Genomic DNA, 20019 nt, shown 5'->3' with positions numbered 1-20019 from the left:
TAAGGCTCATTTTACATTTCTGTAAAAAAAATTATTATTTTTTTTCCCCTTTGAACATATTATATTTTAATATTAAAATTCTCATTAAGTTAAGTCTTAAAATTTCAAGAATCCACTGAAGATTTTGTTAAGATCAAGCCACACAAATGCATAAATAAACTAAAGTCTTGTTTTAAGACATTGATGATGTCACCTAGAGTCTTAAGACCTAAGGCTATTCGTAACGTGTCAATTGCACCACATGCAGTAATTTTCATATACCATCAGTAGCAACCACATACATAATTCCTCCGTTTTTAATTAAAATTATTTGTTTATTACGGTACATTTTCCACGTAATTAGCATATATAGTAATAACAACCGCAGTCACGTTAGATTTTGTTAAAGTAATTTCATTGCATAGTTTAAATATTACATTTTATTAATTCTTTATGATTTTTGCTAACCCGAGTTGAAAATTAACAATAATAAGATTTACAAAGGTAGTATAAGTTGGTTTTACGTTGGCAAATGACCAAATGTGAACCGACTCTTGAAATGGAATACCTTAAAAAAAAATGTACCACTTTTGGGCATTATAAAAACACTAGCTACCTTATATCCTTTTTTAGGAAAATCAAGCACCAAACTATACCAAAGTAACTATAAAAATAAAAATTAAAAAAAATAAAAAATTCTTCAATGGGCATCCTAACTATCTTCTTCTTCATAATCAACATCACCTTTTTCTTCATTTTTGCAACATCTTCAAGTTATATAGCAAGAGGATGTTCCTTATTAGTCGAAAATTTGTTGGAAGTTCTTGAGTGAAACACAAAGAAAGATGAGAGAAAATGATAGAGAGAGTCTCACTTTGATAATTTACCAAAAGCTTTGTGTCGTTTATTTTTTGGAGTGGTTTTGTACTACGTACTTGTTTGAGAAGCGGTAAGTGGGTTATGGGCATCTTATCTTTTGGTGTCCGTTATTCTTTAACGGTTTATTGTTATTGGAATATTGTATCTATTACAATATTTATGGTCTATTCATTATTTGAATTAAGTTGTTGAGAATGCCATTGATAATTTGGGGGTTACGCTCATACATAGTTGATTATTAATGCCTAGCTGTTGCCTCCTTGATTACCCAATTTATTAGTTGGTAAATGGCACATGATACTCCACTTTTAAGGTTGGCCGTTGCTTTTCTTCTCTACATACATGATACATATATTCAAGGTTCCTTGGCTTCCACAATACAAAAAATGCAAAATCAAACATTCTCTTATTCCTTTTAAAAAGTACTCCTTTGATTTTGGGCAAGTATTCTGAGTTCCAGTCGGGTTTGTGAGTGCACACAAATTCCGGCGCCGTGCTTATCCTGGAGGGCGACCGCTTGATGTCTACTGCACCGGGGTAGCGCGGAATCGTCTTTTAGGTCAGTGGTTTACCACGACGCGGCAATTGTCAGTTTGATCTACGCAACATTAATCAGATAAGTATTTATTGTCTTATTTACTTAATTACTAACAATCTAAAAGACGATTTTGGCTTCAAATATTATATTCTTTATTTGTTGAATCTTCTAAATTATCATAAAAGGTTTTGGTTTTATTTGGACCATATTTTGTTCATTTGTTGCGTATGTGACGAGATGATTTGTATTGAAATAAGAACCATCTTCTTGTTATTAGTTATCATGTGTTTATATAGTATTTGTTCTATACTTTCTATCTATAATTTTCTCTGATCTCTAATTACTAGGGATAATGCTAATAAAGATTGCAGAGATTTTGCTTATGACTGTGAAGTTGCATGTTTTTTTTTTTTTTTTTTTTTATTTAATGTTGCTTTGTAGGCCATTTGAAAAATTGACTACCTGATACGTTATATGGACTTATATGTTTATGGGATTATGGCCACTTCTTTATTTAATTGTTAATTGATTTTCTTAACATGTTTGAGTGGTTGCTTTATGCTTATTTCGTGTATTTAATTTTTTACTCGCTTGTGAAAATGTGACATTGCTTAAATTGATATTTTCGTAATCTATATGTCTAGTACTAATTTTATTTTACTAATGACTTATGGTATGTATACTGTGACTAATTGAGACTTATTAGTGCTTTCATATTCTGTAAGTATTTGTAACATCTAATTAGATTATGTTTTTGGGTTAATCTTTAATTGGTTTGTGAAAATTGAGATATGCTTACATAGGATGTATTAGAACCTCAAGAGTCTGCTTTATTTGAGGTACACAAAGTCACACAGTTACCAATTATCATGTGATTCATGGTAGTACTTCTAATTTAATGTCAATGTCACTCTTGCAAATCGATCATATTACAAGGCTAAGAAAGTTGTTTGACATTTTTGTTGGTTAGAAAGCCATCTCTATTGGGAACCAATTATATTGTTGTTATAGCTTAAATTGACGGAGTGTTATAATGTCTCCTAAATCTCATTGTTTTGTGGATTTTTGTTGATATTCTCTAATGTCTTTAATATGCTATATTTTTGAGACTTTAGGACTTGTTCGTTATTCGCGGATTTTCGAGAGCAGTCCCAAAGATGACGCCCGATCAAAGGTCATCCTTGGTCGATTTGGGCTGAAATTTTGGGAGCATGTTTGGGACACACGAGGCATTATTTTGAACGGTTGAATTGTAGATATTTGCACAAATAAGTAAGTTATGATGGCATCTTGAGGACCTTATTTACAATGAGGACGATTGGACGTATCATCAAAGCTCACTCATGTTACTTGATTTAATTCAAGGGAGGTTAATTCTAAACCAAGTCTTTTACTAATTTTGGTTAGTATGTGGCTTAATCTTAATAATCTTAACAAATATATGTTTATGTAAATTTGACAAAGGAATGTTGGATGATGAATTTGTCAATTAAATATTTGTTGAATGATTATTAGAAAGTAAGAGGTAAACTGTTTTTTTTTTTTTTTTTTTTTTTTTTTTTTTTTTTTTTTGTTTTTTTTTTTTTTTTTTTTTATTGAGTATGACAATGTATTGCATATATTTAGTTACCTCTTATTTCTTGGTTCTACATTTTGTGGATTGAATTTGACCTTTGGAGATTAACTCTATTGATTTAAATATCTATTTAGTAGGATGCATTGAGCAATGTTCTTAAACATGTTTTTGAGATGCATGTATGTACTCCGAGTACCAATTTTATCATGATTCATGTATGTGTTGAGCATGGAGTTGAGATGTATTATGTCAATTTCTTGAATCCATTACTTTATTTTCGGTATTTCATTAGCATGTGTAGAATTTGCCCAAAGACTTAAACTTGTTGAGTTTTGTGAAGGGAAATTGTGTGATATATATATATTTTTTTTTCTTAAGGACATTATATGACTTTCTCTTTTAAATAATTTCAAATAAAGTATTTTGGGAATCAGACTATAGTTTCTCCATTATGATGGTTTGTTGTTACCGGTTACCGCCTATGACATAGTTATGAATTTTTCCCAACCATGTATTTCACTATGCTTTATTTTGGAACCTGTGGGGGTTCAAGTTTTATAAACTTATGCGATTTCTTTATAAGGAATTTATGCTATTAAAGACCCCAAATGAATTTTGGAGGGAGTTTTTTATGTCCAAATATCTCATCAATTGAGAATGTGAGTTTTAAGTTTATTGCTAAGGGCTTTGAATCGGACTTTGTCGTCCAATGTGGGGGAAGTAATAAAGAATTAGTGTTGGACTCAAAGTCTTGGCTCAATTTTTTGCTTGGTAATTGCATTTTGTTGGCGAGTCTTGGAGTAATTTTATCTTGAGTCTTTCCTAATTATTGATTCTTTATTGAATAAAGTCTCTAGGCATATTTGTGTTATGAGAGGTATTAATGTGAAGCCTGAAAGTGGTTAATTGTGCTAAGACAATTTTTTATTGTATTTTCCTTACAAGTTTCCATGGGTATCTCTATGTCTTAAGAGTTTCAACTTTAAACTAGTGAAATGTCATGAGTAGTGATTGTTTCCGTGGAAGAAGTCATTGACTATGAGTTAGGTTATGTCTAACTATGTGTAGAATTATACAATATTTTTCTTGGGATTGTAATGCTTAATATTTCTTCTATGGATTTTGTTGCTAATTCACTGAGTTTTATTGGAAGTCTTTAAGGCTAAACTTGTTATGGATGAGTCATATATTGCTACAATATAAAGTTTTTGGATTTATTGATTATGTGGGAGCAATATGTGTCCATTTGGTAATGTTATATATGTTTCTTGGAAACTATGCTTAATCTAACGTTGCTTATTTTGTAAGTAGATTAAGCAGGTATACTCTTACTCTTAACTCGAGCAATGATCATTAGATTGTTTTGAGAAGGTTGCATATAGGTACTTGAAAAGTACACAAGATTAGAGTTTGCACTATTGCAATCTTCCATGAGTTCTTGGAGTTCAACGATGAGTTCAAACTCAAGTGGTTATGTCTACACCACTAAGTGATGGAGCTATGTTTGGAAATTGTGCAAAGCAACCTTGTTTTGCTGTGTTTGTTTTGGAATAATCTAAATTTATTATTCTTGAATTGACAGGTTATGAAACAAGATGGTCAAGAGTACGTATATGGCTCTTATGAGAAAATGTGCTTGCAAATATCCCATTGTAGGGGAATTCGTTGTGATTTGCAAGTCGTAGTTACTTTTGATTGAACCATGTCTATAATGGTTGATGTCAAAAATGACTTGTCGAATGGGTGATATCACTTGACTGCATAAAGTCTAAAAGAAATGCTACGGATCCGTTAACTAAAGGCCTTGTACAAAAACTAGTTTTGGTAACATCGGAGGGGATGGGACTATAAGCCCAAAGTATGAATTACAAGTAATCAACTCCTACTCATTATGAGTTCAAAGGGGAACATTATGAAATAATTCGGAAGCACAAAATTTGATTTTTGTCCATCCCTAGATGTTTGATGTGTGCTTGCTACAAATGGAAAGAGGTTGAGCATATGGCTCTTAATGAACCCATATCCATATTTTTGGAGGTGTGTTGTAGCTCACACTTGATGGGATTCACCTACTTAGGTGTGGAAGTGTGGCCGCTTCCTATGAGTATTTTGTGGGCTTATACTCTAGAGCACCTATGAGCATCCAGGCTGGACGTATGGCCAGTATAATGCGTCACCTTTATTCGCGGAATTTCAGAATATTATACATGTTCAATTGTGTGGCTCAAAGTGACGGGTCCCTAACTCCCTATTAAGTTCAAGACGAAGGTCACTTGGTAGGTGAGGGATCATAGCTTGATGTTCACTATGTGTTAATTCAAGTCGCGAGACATTGACACTTATGCAATTGTTTTGTTTTGCCCAAAATCAATTTTCTTTCTTTCTTTTCACATCTTCGAACCTGTGGGGGATTGTTGGAAGTTCTTGAGTGAAACACAAAGAAAGATGAGAGAAAATGATAGAGAGAGTCTCACTTTGATAATTTACCAAAAGCTTTGTGTCGTTTATTTTTTGGAGTGGTTTTGTACTACGTACTTGTTTGAGAAGCGGTAAGTGGGTTATGGGCATCTTATCTTTTGGTGTCCGTTATTCTTTAACGGTTTATTGTTATTGGAATATTGTATCTATTACAATATTTATGGTCTATTCATTATTTGAATTAAGTTGTTGAGAATGCCATTGATAATTTGGGGGTTACGCTCATACATAGTTGATTATTAATGCCTAGCTGTTGCCTCCTTGATTACCCAATTTATTAGTTGGTAAATGGCACATGATACTCCACTTTTAAGGTTGGCCGTTGCTTTTCTTCTCTACATACATGATACATATATTCAAGGTTCCTTGGCTTCCACAATACAAAAAATGCAAAATCAAACATTCTCTTATTCCTTTTAAAAAGTACTCCTTTGATTTTGGGCAAGTATTCTGAGTTCCAGTCGGGTTTGTGAGTGCACACAAATTCCGGCGCCGTGCTTATCCTGGAGGGCGACCGCTTGATGTCTACTGCACCGGGGTAGCGCGGAATCGTCTTTTAGGTCAGTGGTTTACCACGACGCGGCAATTGTCAGTTTGATCTACGCAACATTAATCAGATAAGTATTTATTGTCTTATTTACTTAATTACTAACAAAATTCGCGATCGGTTTCAAACCTTCTCTTCTCCCCTGATAAAACCTTCACTTGTGGCTTCTACACTTTGAATGAAACCACCCATGCTTATTATTTCTCAATTTGGTACACCAACACCAAGGACAAAACCGTCATTTGGACGGCTAATCCCGTAAAACCCGTCAATGGCCGAGGCTCGAGGTTCACCCTAAGGAAAGATGGTGCATTAGTCTTAACTGACCTCGATGGCTCAAATGTTTGGCAAACAAACACTTCCTCAACAAGTGTTGACCGAGTCGAGCTACTAGACTCCGGGAACCTTGTCCTTAAGAACAAAAGTGGTAATATTCTTTGGCAAAGCTTTGATTTTCCTACTGATACTTTGCTCCTTAATCAACCCTATATTAAGAACAATAAATTGATTTCTCGGATTTCACCCCTTGTTTTTAGTCCTGGATACTATAGTTTCTTTTTTGATAATGATAATGTGATTAAAATGGTTTATGATGGCCCCGAATTTACGAGTATATATTTGCCTAATCCTGATGATACTATATGGGGTAATGGTAGGACTAGTTACTATAGTAGTAGGGTTGCAAGAATTTCGCTAGTTACTATATTAATCCTTTGTTTCTAGTGATTCGCTAGAATTTCGTAGTTTGGATTCGAGTTTGGGGGTTAAAAGAAGGTTAACAATGGATTATGATGGTAATTTGAGGTTATATAGCTTGAATAATTCGTCGGGGTTATGGGTTGTAACATGGCAAGCTATTGCTAAACAATGTAATGTTCATGGCTTATGTGTTAGGAATGGGATTTGTATTTATACACCGGACCCAAAATGTGCGTGCCCTCCATACTATGAACCTGTAAATTCGAGTGATTGGAGCAGGGGATGCAAGCCTAATTTCGAAAGGGGGTGTAACGATTCTCAGTTTCTTAAGTTACCCCATGTCGATTACTATGGATTTGATCTCAATTATACAAGAAACGTTACATTTAATGATTGTCAACAATTATGCTTAGGGGATTGTCATTATCGAGCATTTAAACATGTAATAAGAGGCGAGTCATGGTCTTGTTACACGAAAGGTGATCGTTTTAATGGGTATAATATGGCAGATGATAGTTTGTACCTTAGAATTCCAATAAGGGCAAAAGTATTAGAGGTTAATCGAATCATCCTTAATGTGTCGCGTTTGGCTTGTAGGGATTCGAAGGTAGTACTCTTGCCTAATTCGTATAATGATGCCTCAACTCGAAGCTTTAAATGGGTGTATGTATACTCGTTTGGTGGAGCTATTGGGACAATCGAAGTCATAATTTTGGTTGCAAGTTGGTGTTTCATTTTTAGAAAACATGTAATTTCGGCTTCTTTGGAGGAGGGGTATCATATACTTACTACTCAGTTTAGGAATTTTAGCTACGAGGAGCTCAAGAGGGCAACCGGAAAATTTAATCAAGTTCTAGGAAAAGCAGGGTTAGGAGCCATTTCCAAGGGTGTTTTAGCCGATGAAAGGGTGGTTGCAGTAAAGAAATTGGAAAACGTCGTTCAAGGAGAGGAAGAATTTTGGGCAGAAGTGAGCATTTTTGGTAGGATCAACCACATGAACTTAGAAAGAATTTGGGGCTTTTGTTCCGAAGGGAAACACAAGCTCTTGGTTTATGAGTACGTGGCAAATGGATCTAATGTAACAATGGAAGCAGTTACACAAGTTCTTGCAGATTATCAAGATGAAACTGCATCAGTAGATATTCCAGGCTATGTGTGACTGATTTTGTAGTACTCATTTAATTTATATGCAACATCTAATAATGTACTTGCATTTTTAGTAGTACACATATTTACTAGGTTTATAAGATTTATCGTGCTATAAGTGAACTATAGTTTAGTTTTATGCTCATCTTACACAACTTTTTATTATTACATACATAAGAGATCATACCAGCCTACCTATACATACTCAGATATATTGTATTATAGGAGTTAATTTTTAATTTAAAGTAGAATTTTGAAGCTTTACACTAATGAATACAGAGTACTACGTAAATTAGTACATGATAGGACTTTCCTTTTCTTAGGAAAGGAAAGGCAAAGTCTAAGAAAGAAAAATAAAACGTGAACTATACATGTATTAATGTATGACTCCTAATATTTTCAAAGTCTTTGAAGTCTTTATTTTGGTTGTTTGTGGGCATTGTGGCCTGTGGAATTCTTCCATACATAGAAACTACGAAATAAAACCTAAACACTTCATTTCTTTTTCAAACTTTCGGTGTATGAGTATGACACTTTTTCTTTAAGAGATCATATTGGTCGATCGATCCACACACAAAAGTAAAAGAAAATTCAAATATGAGAAAGCGGCGAGTTAAGTTGCTAATCCCCGAGACCACCAACTAATTTTGCCTCATCCGGCCGCGAAAAAGGCATGTTTGTATACCAATTTATGAAATCATTCGAATAGTTAGCTAGGTTAGACTTGATCTGTTATTCTTATTTATTTTAACAGGTTGAAATAAACAAGATAATATGTATTGCAAGCTAAATATCCAACATGTATAATGAAATAATAATAATAAAAAAGTGATTGATTTGGGCAATTGATTATATTTTTGCAAAGATCAATATTTGAAACTTAGATGATATATAGGTGTGATTTGTGTGAATACCACTTCATCAAAATTGTTAAACACCCAATCAATAACCCGAGCACATATTACACTCGATATTTCATTAGTCATTTTTTAACCTCATTTAAAAATAGACTCGAACAACCCTATTACCACCTACTTTCCCCACATGTGAAATAAAATTTGAAAAATAATACAAGTCATTGAAGTCAATAACTATTCTAAAAAGTGGACCGTGGTTGCCACGAAAAAATAAAGTTAAATTTATAAGATTCTCTAACTTTGTCTATATAAATTAAACCACTAGATGATGTAACAACATTCATCCCATAAAACATATTAACTTCCTCAATAATACAGTACTCTATCTCCATGAAAACCCAAATCATCTACCTAATCTTCATTCTAATTAAGAACACCTTTTTCTTAAATTTAGTATCAGCAACAAAATTTTCAAATTATCTTCCTAGAGGTTTTTCCTTAACTACTAAAAATACCGCTTCAAATTTTCTTATTTCTCCTGACAAAACCTTTACTTGTGGCTTCTATACTTATAGTGACACCATCAATGCTTATTATTTCGCAATTTGGTTCGCCAATTCTAAAGAAAGAACCCTTGTTTGGACGGCTAATCGCAACAATCCTGTCAACAGTCGAGGCTCGATGCTCACCCTTAGGAAAGATGGTGTGTTGGTGTTGACAGACTATGGTGGCTCAAATGTGTGGGAGACTAATACTTCCGCAACTGCAGTTGATAGAGCTGAGCTACTCAATTCCAGAAACCTTGTTCTTAAGGACTCTAGTGGTAACGTTTTTTGGCAAAGCTTTGATTTTCCTACTGATACTTTGCTCCCTAATCAACTTTTTACTAAAAATAAAAAATTGATTTCGCGGGTTTCTTCCCTAGAGTTTTCTCTTGGATATTATAGTTTCTTTTTTGATAATGACAATGTGTTGAAATTGATGTATGACGGTCCTAAAGTTTCGAGTCTTTATTGGCCGGATCTTGATAATAGAACAGCTCTGTATCAAGTTGGTAGGATAAATTATAACATTAGTAGGATAGCCAATCTCGATGATAAGGGAACTTTTATTTCTAGTGATCAACTAGTATTTAGAGCTTTTGATATAGGTTTCGGGATAAAAAGAAGATTGACATTGGATTATGATGGAAATTTAAGGCTTTATAGCTTAAATAATTGTACAGAATTATGGGTTATAGCACGGCAAGCTATTGCGAAATTATGTGATGTTCATGGTCTTTGTGGTAGGAATGAGATTTGTACATATGCACCGATGCCAAAATGTTCATGCCCGCCTTACTTCGAACCCTCTAGTTCTACTGATTGGAGCAAAGGGTGCAAGCCTAAATTCGAAAGGAGTTGCTCTGACTCTGAATTTCTTGAGATGACCCATACCAATTTCAATGGTTATAATCTTTATTATACTGAAAGAGTTTCTTTGGAACATTGTTGACGACTTTTCTTAGGGGATTTCTGATGTCAAGCCTTCAAGTATAAAAAAATGATGAAGTGCTTGACAAAAGGCGCTCTTTTTTTAATGGTTATCGGGCTAAAACAAGCTTTTATATAAGAATTCCTAGAAGACTACAAACATTAGAGCCCAAAATTATCCTTAATGCATCGTGTTTGGATTGTGGAGATAGGCAACCAAAAATAGAAGTTTTGCCTAAAACATATTATGATGCCTCTAACCAAAGCTTTAAATGGGTCTATGTATACTCTTTTGGTGGTGCTATTGGAGAAATTGAAGGCATCATATTTTTGGTAAGTTGGTTTTTCTTTTTTCGAAAACAAAGGATTTTTGCTTCTTTGGAGGAGGGTTATCGGACCATTTCTAGTCAGTTTAGGAGTTTTAGATACAGTGAGCTCAAGAGGGCAACAAGAAATTTCAAGCAAGTTACAGGAAAAAGGTGGGTTCGGAGCTGTCTACAAGGGTGTTTTGGCTGATGCTAGAGTGGTTGCAGTAAAGAAATTGGAAAACATCGTTCAAGGAGAGGAAGAATTTTGGGCAGAAGTGAGCATTTTTGGTAGGATCAACCACATGAACTTGGCAAGAATTTGGGGCTTTTGTTCTAAAGGAAATCATAGGCTCTTGATTTATGAGTACATGGAGAATGGATCTTTGGACAACCACTTGTTCTCGTCCTCTAACAACTCTGTTATTCTTGAATGGGAAAAGAAGTTTAAAATTGCATTAGGCACGGCAAAAGGGTTGGCTTACCTTCTTCATGAGTGCCTCGAATGGGTTATCCATTGTGATGTTAAGCCCGGAAACATACTTTTAGACTCCGATTTTGAGCCTAAAATCTCAGACTTTGGCCTTGTAAAATTGTGTCAATGAGGTGGTCATGGACTATCAAATTTGTAACAAATTCGGGGCATAAAAGGCTATATGGCTCCTGAATGGACAACGAACCTGCCACTCACTGCAAAGATTGATGTATACAGTTATGGGGTTGTGTTACTAGAGCTTGTGAAAGGAACTCGTCTAACGAGTTGTGCAGTTGATGATAGCCTTGGTGAAGAAGAGGTTACAGAATTTTCAACCTTTGTAAGTTTGGCGAAAAAAAAATTCCAAGACGGAGAGGACTCATGGATCGAAGACATGGTCGATCCAAGGTTGGAAGGAAAATTCAGCAAGAATCAAGCTACTAAATTGATCGAGATAGAACATTCGTGCGTGGACGACGACGGGAATAAGAGACCAACAATGGAAGCAGTTACACAAGTTCTTGCAGATTGTCAAGATGAAACTGCATCAGTAGATACTCCAGGCTATGTGTGACTTATATTTGTAGTACTGATTTACTTTATATGCAACATCTAATAATGTGCTTGCATTTTCAGTAGTACACATATTTACTAGGTTTATAAGATTTATCAATTTATCATGCTATAAGTGAATTATAGTCTAATTTTATGTTCATCTTACATAACTTTTTATTATTACATACATAAGAGATCATACCAGCCTACCTAGATACATATATACTCAGATATATTGTATTATAGGAGCTAATTTTTAATTTAAAGCAGAATTTTGAAGCTTTATACTAATGAATACAGAGTACTACGTAAATTAGTACATGATAGGACTTTCCTTTTCTTAGTAAAGGAAAGGCAAAGTCTGAGAAAGAAAAATAAAACATGAACTATACATGTATTAATGTATGACTCCTAATATTTTCAAAGTCTTTGAAAGATTTATTTTGGTTGTTTGTGGGCATTGTGGCCTGTGGAATTCTTCCATACATAGAAACTACGAAATAAAACCCAAACACTTCATTTCTTTTTCAAACTTTCGGAGTATGAGTATGACACTCTTTCTTTAAGAGACCATATTGGTCGATCGATCCACACACAAAAGTAAAAGGAAATTCAAATACGAGAGAGCGGTGAGTAGACTTACTCATCCCTGAGACCACCAACTAAATTTTGACTCGTCCGGTCACGAAAAAGGCATGTTTGTACAACAATTTATGAAATCATTAGAATAGTTAACGAGGTTAGACTTGATCTGTTATTCTTATTTATTTTAACAGGTTGACATAAACAAGATAATATTTATTGTGAGCTAACTATCCAACCTGTATAATGAAATAATAATAAAAAGTGATTGATTTGGGTAATTGATTATAAGGCAAAATTAGTATAAACCACCTTTTTTGACCAACTTTTTTGAAAAAACCACCTTTTATGTTTTTATTTTTTACTAAACCATCATTATTCGTCTAAAAGTAGTAGATTATTTGTGATTTAGGAATATAATCTCTTGAATGCTTTAGTTGAAACTGGTATAGGATGGCTTTTGTGGGTGTTAGAAGCCTCATTTATTGAGTTTAACTGCAGGTTTAGTAGCTTCCAAGCATGGGTGGTATTCGATTTTTGTGTTTTGCCCTCTCGGTAGCCGTTATGTTGCCGAAATGAGTCTAGAACACGTATATTAGCTTAGTTTAGTCTTAGAAAGAAAATAAATTAATAAGGAACTTCGTTTATAGCATGGATTCGCCTCTATTCGTTGATGCTGAGGAGGTTCTAGAAGGACCCGTACCTGACGAGGTAGTTCGCCCTTGAAAAAGGATGACACGTCCTTGTGAGGAGGTTTGAGAGCAACGCGTCAGAGCTGATCGACGTCGTCAAGAGGGTGTAGTTTGGGAGGCTTCTCCTAATTGGGACCGTCAGGTCCTTAAGTGGGATCCAGACCATTATGTTTCAGTTAGGAGTTGGCGAGGCATAGTGAGTTTTCTTTGCGTCTTCATTTTTAGGTTTCTCTTTTTTAAACAAGCTATAACCGTATTACTTTTTTGTATGTTATTTCTTATAGCAAGCTTAGCATGCGTTTATATAGATTTGGTGACGTGAGAGGCCGTTTCGAGTGTTTACCCGATGTGGTAAAGGAGATAGTGGAGCTTTCGGGGATCAGCCCCCAGCTGGCGGCTCTTCGGGATCTATCGAGTCAGCCTGCATCGTCAGCTGTCCTTCATGGGTTGCTGGAGTTTTGGTGGGATTCCACCAACACTTTTCACTTTCAATGGGGAGAGATCACGGGTTTTCCTTTTGAAGGTGAACCTGTGGCCATGGAGATCGTAAAGGGGTTAGACGAGAGATTGTGTGACCTTGTGGGGGACCGTCTTGCGGTGGCCCTTCATATGTACGCGCAGTCTTGTCCATACTCGGTTCTTGCCAACGAGCTGTCGGCTGACGAGGTTGATCGGCAGTGTACACCTGAGCAGCTGGCTCGGATATATATTGCTCATGTTCTTTCTGTCACTATTTTGAGTGATAGGGGAGAACGTTTCACTATCGGGTTACTCATTTGCCTCAGTGATTTGGGGAAAGTAGGTAATCTAAGTTGGCCGAGGTGTCGTATGCCTGTATGCTTACAGCTATGGGCAAGGCGACACGATGATGGATTCCGCGGCAGCTACTGAGGTGCCTTGGATCTCCATTTCGTGGCATGGTCGTATCCTTGAGGTACGTATTTGTTTCTGAATCTTTTTATCTTAATCGCCATATTTGCCTTTTTATCTTATTTTTCTTTTCGTTTATTTTAGGCTTAGGGATACTTATACCTGCCTTTCTTAGCCCCCAGGATGCTTGGGGTGGCTCGCTTTCCTATCGGCCATCGTCTAGTCATGATTAAGAAGAAGCGAGCTGAAAGGAATGATGTCATTCGAACAAGTGTATTATTCTGATAGTGGGTTCAGAATTATTAGAAAGCTAATATATTCAGTAAGGTCAAGTGATCGGAATGCCTTGGTGGAGGCCGCTTCCGATCAGTAATATTAATCCATAATTAATATTAGAGCTTAATCCTGACTGAACCCTTCGGGTCACACCCAAGCAACTAACAAGCCGACATGACGAATTAATTCGGAAGGAATTAATTAGTCGACCGAGTAATTAATATTTAGCTTGGAGCGTCGAAACCGAGCGTTGGAGAATCTCAAAATGTCGAGCCAAAATTTAGGATTTGGCAAGACGGGAAAATGCTTCAAGTAACAAGAAAAATCCTAGCCACGTGAAAGGCTAAGAAAGCGCGCCAAATAGGAGTGTGCCACGTGGCAGCACACCATGTGGCAGCACACATGGCAACACGCCATGTGGCAGCACACGTGGCAGCCACCAAGTGGCATCGTGCCACGTTGGCAGCGCGCCATGGTGGCAGCGCGTGTGGCAAGGGGCCATGGACCCGAGTAACGGGTCATGGACACGGGCCAAAAGAAAGTGGCCCAACCGAACCCAACTTGGGGCTCAAGGTTGGGTGACACATGGTTAGCTCACAATGCATGTGAGTTGCCTTAGGGACCAAGTGGGAAAGTGGTTCTCACCTAACCATGTGACACTTGTTACTTGTTCCTTGGTTTATTTAACTAAGGGTTGAATTCATCAATCTTTCCATGTGGGATCTTTTTGTGAAAAAGTCCCACATTGAAAGATGAGAGGAATTCACAAGGTATCCTTCCTTATAAATTGCCAAAGCATGGCTTGAGAATTGTTTGCTTGAGTAGGAGTTGAATAGGGCATTGCCATTGCAAAAACCCTTGAACTCACATAATACTCGGGCTTGGTCGGGTCTTGCTAACCCCAAGGCAATAGACCTTAAGTCAATAGTCGTGTTGCGGGTGGATCTCCGTCGGAGGCCGTCGTAATTTCAGGGCTAGCTTTCAAGTAAGAGCCCAATTGGTTGGGCGAAGCACGCGACAAAGGTATAATTCCTATTCTTCCCTTTGTGTTTATTTAGTTATGCTTTTATGATTTTAATTATTGTGAGCGTGATCCTTGGCTCGGGTTTTTTTTCGCGGTGAGTCGGACTCACCAAACCCCAACAGTGGTATCAGAGCCCCGCTCGTTTATTTTATTATCAAGTTTTTTCAAGGTTATTTATGGCTTATTTTTCTGGTTTTAAGTTGCTAATTAGATTAGTGGCTCGGTTTTATTATTTTAATCCCGTTTTAAATGCGAATTTTGGCCCAGAACCCAAATTTTCGCCCAAAAATAGTGAATTTTGGGTGGAAAAGGCGTTCTGGAAACTTTTTCTTCCTTCTGGGACTATGATTTTAGCCAAATTCGAACTAGAAATGCCTTTTTCGAGGTATTTTTCGTTTTAACGAAAAATTTTTAAGTCTTTCTTACCTTGAATTTGATGGCATAATATGGTGATTATGTATTCATTTATTTGCATTATTTTTCTGCAATGTTAATCTCTTTAAAGCATATTTACTTGGTAGTATTTTGTGCTTAAAAGATTGATTAGTTTTCACCTAATTGCAAACTAATTGCATTATAGTGTGAAATCTTTGTTTTTAAGGCTTCTAAAGTGCTAAAGATTCAATCTTTAATTTATGTTAAGTGATTGAAACTTTAAAGTTACTAGATTCCATGAATTTTATGTTGAACTTTGTTGTTTTAATCATTTTTGGTTGATTGAAAACATAAAGTTTCAATCTTGTGATAGAAATTTGTTTATCTTCTTATTGGAAGATATAATTTTTCAAAGATTCACAAGTGTTAGAAGTTGTTTTTTTTATTTGAACATTAAAGTTCATATTTTTCCAACTCCCTCTTAATTTGTCAAAATCTCAAGATTAATTTAAATTGATTAAATTAATAGTGAGAAATTGCCCTTTTTATTTTGTTGCACCAAGTTAAACCAATTTAATTAAAGAATGGTTCTTGGAAATTTGGTCTAATGCACTTGAATGAATTAATTAAGTTGGACTTGTTTTATTTTCATTTATTTTGCTCAAAATATTGATTCTAAAATTAATTTAGAATTGATTAGAAACGTCACACAAAATCGGGAAATAATCCCGAGGCACAAGCACGCAAACCGAGGCACAATAGCCATGAGCATCCCTCGGCCAGCTGGGCTGCTCGTACAGCCTGCATGTGGCTGCCGAGGAATGATGGCTGCTGCGCTTGGTGCGTGTGGTGCTAGGAGTGTACGAGGGGCTATGTGCTGACTTGGTGCGTGAGGGGCATGCGAGAAGATGCTAGGCGCAGCAGCAGTGCTAGGCAACTGCAGCTAGACGTGCATCGAGTGCGCACTGCCAAGCAGTACCCATCAGCATCTCAGCACGCAAGGCCAAGGCTGCTAGGGAAGCGCCCATCACTTGCGTGCGTACGAGTGCTCAAGGGTGCTAGCCTTGGGTAGTCGATGCATTTTTCTCTCGGGTTTTAATTTTTGCTTTTTTGGCCGTTTTATTTATTTTAATTAAAATTTGGAGGCTAGGCCTCGGTTTTGAGCAGCATTGGCAAAATTTAATTTTGGCAAATTTTAGGTTCTACCGGCTTATTAATTGGATTAATTAAGATGGATGCGGAATGTAGTGGAAGCTTCAATTATTAATTACGTCAATTACATAATCGGTTAAGCAAGTTTGACTAGTTTTAATTAGGCGTGTTAATCAGATTAACCACCTAGATTAGTTACTAGTGCGCGCGTGTGTTTTATGCATTGTTACTTGTTTATCGTTGTAAAATGCATGGGGCCATTCACAAATAGTGAATGGATGAATGGAATGTATATTCTCTCACAGGTTTTATGAAATGAAAATTAGTGGGACCCGATTATGATAGAAAATACGGACTACGTGTCGTGATGTATTTTTGTAAATCTAAATACGGTCTACGTACCGTTGAGTATTTTTGTACCTTAATATTTAGATTAGTACTAATCGTAGATACTAGTAGTTGCATAATTTTGGTAAAGTCTATGAAGACGGAGGTTCTTGGAAGACGAAGTCATGAAGTTGCAATAGAAGACCTTTTGAAGACTTAAAGAATTCAAGGGGTCATGCTAGTTGCCAATATGCATCAAATGGTTATGCTTTATATATTTATGCTTGTGCTTATAAATGAATGATATGATAGATGCATGTTTAGGATTTCATCATGTTGCGATGATTAATTAAGTTCACTTAAATCAACCAACATAGAAATCCTAGTTCCCTAATAATATTGAGTAAAACTTGCCTTTCCAAAACAATACTTACCAACCGGACGGGTGTGATGGTGGGCTACGCCAAAGCGAGGTACCATCACTACTCCAAGGAACGTAAAAAACTATTATGAGGATGAATTATGTATAACCATGACCAAATTGAATTAGGGTCTCCAATCATTTGTTTCCTCGTTAATTAGCTAAATTGCACAAAAGTTCATGGACCAACCCTTTCTCATTTACCACATAGCAGGTACACCGTACACATACATACACAATAAATCAGACACATGAATGTGTCAAGCGCATTGAAAATTTAATCATGTACATATATACAATTTTTTTGCTTTTATATTCGCGGACACATTAAACACCCACATGAGCCAAACACTTTATTAGGACATTACACTCATGCTCCAAAATAGTAAAGAAAAAAGGGGGATAGCAGTGCACCTTATCATACTCCTAAGGTAATAGCTAGTTGCTACGTATTCCTTTCCTTTTTCCTTGTATCCCTTTGTAGATCCATTTGAGTAAACCAAACGCCCCCTTACATATCAATGTATGTTTGACTCCTTACAAAAAAAAAAAAAAAAAAAAAAGAAGAATAAAATAAACAAATAAATATGAAATTACAATTATTACAAGAACATATCATGCAAACAGTACAGTACATGCAGATGAACAACATTATGGTTAAATATACAAACATATCTCAGGGAATTTCATGTTTTTATATTCATTTATAACGTACCATATGAATACCAAACAATCCCATATTTTTGTAATTATTAAATTTATGTTCCTCGCTGTATGATTTTTTAAAATTTTGACTTGCATGCTCTCTTCAATGTATACTTTCAATAGCATGATGTGCATCGATCGTGAATTACAAACATTTTTTTTTAGCAAGATCAAATTTTTTTTCTTATAGATGATCGACACCTAAAGGGTACAATTGAATTTTAAAGGGAATTTTTGGTATATATGCATGTTTGTGTTGATAAATTCTCAATTTTGATTTTATATAACAAGTCATTATAATTTTTAGGAGTCGTTAACTTTCAATAAAGATGCACCAGAATTTTAAATAAACTTCATATACGTACCTAGTATGTGATTTGTGACATTTTCAACCCCACATGACTTCCCTAAAGAAAGGGGAAACCAGGAATTGAAGGACAAGAGAAAGGCTGCTGGTTCAAACAAGAATGCAAAGAAGGTTCGAAGAAGATGACTTTTTTGAAGTGATTTTTGTTATTTTCGAATATGCAATGCGAAATCTAAGCTTTTTTTAAAAAAAAAATTATTTTTATTATTATTATTATTATTATTATTATTATTATTATTATTATTATTATTATTTTGTTTTACATAAACTTAAGCAAATTACACATAAATATTAAAGGACGAAAGACTATTGCTGGCTATAGTAGCTAAGTCATGAGCTTTCTGGACCATGTCTCGTTGAACCTTATGGATGCATCACCTATCAAAACATATGCTCAGCTGTCGAATTCGATTTTTCGTCCACGAAGACCAATATCACTTACCTGTGTATTTCTCAACAATAGAATCATAGACGTAGAGTTCGTGTATATAGTTACTGTTGGCAATGAATTTGTATTATTGTCGCCCAACGTAGACCTTGCAGGCAGGCGTTCATCTCCACATGTAGAGCCGATTGGGCCAAACCACTACTAGCTCCTCCCAGCAATTGCCCTTGATCCCCCGGATCACCACTCTCTGGGCACCAACCCATCCTTGATCTATGAGTGTGCTTGTGCCAAGAACCATCAACCAGAATAATCGTTGGCATCACAGTCATCCCACTATTATGAAGGACAACACGCATAAATCCAGGTGGGTAATCCATCTCTAGCGGGTGTAAAGATCTCAGACTATCCTCAAGTTTCTTGGAGAACAAACCCTGATGTCGCAATCTCTCATATATTATCGCTGGAGTTGACAGGTTAGTCGTTGTTGAGGATCTAAAAATTAAACCTTGTTATTCCATGCTATCCACAAATCCCATAAGGTTACAATAAAAAAGTAGTCCTATGACCATTGTGACCATCCTGACCTAGAAATAGGCGGATATAATACAGAACCCGCCCAATCTTGAAAAGACTGGTCTGTGTTAGCTTCTAAGTGGATCTGCAAGATTCCACCCCTCCAAACATCTCGAGCAGCTATGCAAACCTGAATAGATGTTGTAAATCTTTTTCCGCCTGAGACCCCCAAAGGTCGCAATCCAAAGAAATCTGAAGCCCCCTTCTCCCCAAATTACTTTTAGTATCCATTCCAGAGAAGTTTCCATATAAAAAGTTTCCACTTAGGAAGAATGTTGAGGGACCAAAGAACCTTAAAAATATCCTCTTGTCCAACATCCCTCAAGCCCACGGCAGAGCGTTTAAGGAATGCATACCCCGTTTTTACTGTGAATCTTCCTGACTTGTAAAAAATCCTGAACATGTAATCTTCCTCAGCTTGCTCTGGTAATTCTAAGCTAGCAATAACCGTAGCATCCTTGGGTTCGAAGGCAGAGATTAGGCGCGCTTGGTTCTAGCCATGAGTTTGAGGCTCCAAAAAATGACTCACCCTCTAAGTTTTAGCTTGACGGAGCGTGACATCGGAATTAAAAACCGGAACCTTACCTTCCATCCACTTGTCCTTACCTGCCAATATGGAGCTTTCATTCCCTACCTTCCAACCACAACCCCTAAGAAGGTTATTCCCGGCTCTAGCCAAACCCCACATGCCCCAAGATAGGTTCCTGTTTGTCACCCTAACCAAAGTCCCTTTTAAGAGCGGAGATTGAAACCTTGCTGAA

The 20019-nt window shown here is 36.1% G+C and overlaps 2 pseudogenes; both read left to right on the top strand.

Annotated features, from left to right (window-relative positions):
- Positions 1 to 682: 682 nt before the first annotated feature.
- On the top strand, positions 683 to 7855 carry LOC145590179 (putative receptor protein kinase ZmPK1; annotated as a pseudogene).
- Positions 7856 to 9089: 1234 nt separating this feature from the next.
- Positions 9090 to 11581, top strand: LOC145587266 (putative receptor protein kinase ZmPK1; annotated as a pseudogene).
- The last annotated feature ends 8438 nt before the right edge of the window (positions 11582 to 20019 follow it).

The sequence above is a fragment of the Chenopodium album genome, chromosome 17 (genome assembly GCF_948465745.1).
Source record: "Chenopodium album chromosome 17, dcCheAlbu1.1, whole genome shotgun sequence".
NCBI classification, from domain to species: domain Eukaryota; kingdom Viridiplantae; phylum Streptophyta; class Magnoliopsida; order Caryophyllales; family Amaranthaceae; genus Chenopodium; species Chenopodium album.
Note: the sequence above shows the minus strand (reverse complement) of the source record. Positions and strands in the feature narration are given on the sequence as shown.